The 2,504-nt window shown below is 32.7% G+C and overlaps 1 long non-coding RNA gene across 2 annotated transcripts; it reads left to right on the top strand.

Annotated features, from left to right (window-relative positions):
* Window positions 1-915: 915 nt before the first annotated feature.
* Window positions 916-2,209, top strand: LOC122317548. Of its 2 annotated transcripts, none has more exons than XR_006244496.1 (4): window positions 916-1,032; window positions 1,457-1,570; window positions 1,712-1,822; window positions 1,929-2,209. It is a non-coding gene; the product is annotated as an uncharacterized LOC122317548 (long non-coding RNA). The 2 variants fall into 2 exon arrangements; XR_006244497.1 differs by having other exon boundaries at window positions 936-1,032; window positions 1,484-1,570.
* Window positions 2,210-2,504: the final 295 nt, after the last annotated feature.

Genomic DNA, 2,504 nt, shown 5'->3' with positions numbered 1-2,504 from the left:
AGTGATAATTAATCCGTATATTTATTGCTTAATTTTTTTATTTTTTTATTTTTTGTAGAACTTGAAGTGGGTTTCTTGATATATTTACACCTTCTTGATGTATATATTGATCTTTTACTCCATCATGTTTTATGTTAAAATGGTTGGACCTAAGATTAGCCATCATGAAGATATTTGCTTTACTGGTTGGAATGCTTAGAATCATCTATTGCAGGCACAACCTGTATTACGAGGGTGCACAATGATTTCAACTATGTTATTTCTTTTTTCTTTCATTTAGTCACTGACTTGTTCTATTCAATTTAACAACTTAAGTAAAAAATGTTTGGACGATGTTTACTATCTAAGTATAATGCTTTCTCTGCCATTAAAACGGGAATATAATTAGCACCCCATTTTGGATATATCGATCCTTCATCAAGATTAGCATCTAATAAACTAATTGAGAACCAGAAAAAATAAATATAATTTGAGAAACCAGAAAAAGGATCGAACTTTTTATGTACTCTGTAAAGATATAAGGGCATGCTGTATGCCTTTGTAGTTTTGTCTAATAACCTTTCTTTCCTAAGTCATTGGGAATTAACAAAAGAGGGGGAATAAGAACAACATGTCCTGTCCACCTACCTATCAATATTTATAGCAATCATTTCTACTAAGGGTGATGGTCTACGATTATTTCAGACAAATTTTGACTTTTATTTAATGGCCTTTCCTTTCAGTGGCTTACATACTCTTATATTAATGCATATTGGAATGAATTATTAGGGAACCATATTCTATCTTTCGGTAAGGGTGGAGGAGAGGCCACACACGTGAGAATTTGTGATAAAATTCAAAGTTTGGGCTTTTTAAGAGATATATTAAATTATTGTTTTTAGTTATTGAGAGTTCTGCTATTTAAAGGGTGCAAGTGTTCCAAGAGATGCACAGCTAACCCTTCTCTCTATTAGTTTTTCTTGAGGGTTCCTGCAGCCATTTAGACAAAGGAACATGCATATATTGTAAAGGGAAAGAAGGGTGAAAATGAAGGTAAGAATTTCGAGAAGCTTTTGTTTCATGATTGCTTTTTATAACCATTGTTAGCATGCATGCATGTAAGCTATATCATTTTATTTTAACTTCTTATGATAGATGTTCTGTGCAAATTTCAAATAGACAAGTCTCGCGCAATCTTTTTGTAAAAGAATGGTACCCGTATTTTACAAAAGAATTGCACAAAACTTTTCTATTTGAAATTTGTAACTAATATCAGATGAGCAGAAGAAGTTGGCATTTGCTTGTGCATAACCTCTTAATGGTCATATGTTGTGCATCTGCACTTGTTATAGCACTCTAGATTGCTTCTGCCAATGATACAGATTAGTGCTTTGGGAATTTACCATTATTATTCATTCTTTGCTAATCTATATTTATGTCTCATTTGAGTCTATTTGAGATATTATTGTGTCATTAGGCAGAATAAAAGAAATTGCCCATGCAGCGTGCAGCATATGAATATCTGAGAGGAAAAATATTGGATGTATTTCCAAACTATAGGAAAGAAGCAGAGGATCATCTCTCAAAAGCTGTGAGTGAGAAGAAATTGTTGGTTTTCAAAAAACTTGTTTACCAATATATAAAAAATAGAAATTTTTAGTTTCAGTACTGTAACCCATTTTAGTGCTCAGGCTGAAGTTCCTCTTTCAATTTTGGTTGTTCCCTGTTCCAGGTTAAGTTGAATCCATCTCTTACAGTTGCTTAGCTGTGTTTAGGCAACTGGATTTGGAAGAAGGAAGATCTATCTGCAGCAAAGAACTGCTTCACTCTTGCATTAAGCAAGGTCATCACTTATATTGAAGTTCTGTTTTTCTTATAATTATGCATCCCTTGTGCTTCCAGTTATGGTTTTTGTAGGTCACGCTGATTAGACACCCATTATTTTACAGGTAATTTGACTTCATTTGTGTTGATGTTTGAGCATGGAATGGAGTTGGATAAAGATGAATTATTTTGAAGTGTTGGGATAAAGATGAGTTTGTAAAGCATGACTTGGTATTGGTTTCTAAAATTTGAATGTATTGGGAATGGATAAGTTTGTAAAAATAAATGTAAATTTTTCTAATATTTTATTTTTAAATTATTGTAAGTGTCAATTTTGATCTCTAATGTTGGAATATATTTATTTAAGCCTATATTAGACTATCTGTTATGATTATTTTCAGCTAAATCTCTCTCTCTCTCTCTCTCTCTCTCTCTCTCTCTCTCTCTCTCTCTCTCTCTCTCTCTCTCTCTCTCTCTCTCTCTCTCTCTCTCTCTCTCTCTCTCTCTCGCATTTTTTTTCTAAAATATCTTAGCTTTTGCCATGAATGTAACTTGTGGCAAATACATTTTTCTACCTATACGCTCGGTAAGTATTACATATTTGCCACCAAACTGTTGACTTTCATGAAAAATAAACATTAGCAATCATACAAGATGGTGGGAAAAAGATGGACTTTGACAACTATAATTCATTTTGGCAC

This window comes from Carya illinoinensis, chromosome 7 (assembly GCF_018687715.1).
Source record: "Carya illinoinensis cultivar Pawnee chromosome 7, C.illinoinensisPawnee_v1, whole genome shotgun sequence".
NCBI lineage: Eukaryota > Viridiplantae > Streptophyta > Magnoliopsida > Fagales > Juglandaceae > Carya > Carya illinoinensis.
The sequence above is the reverse complement of the archived record's forward strand: the minus strand, read 5'-3'. Positions and strand labels throughout refer to the sequence as shown.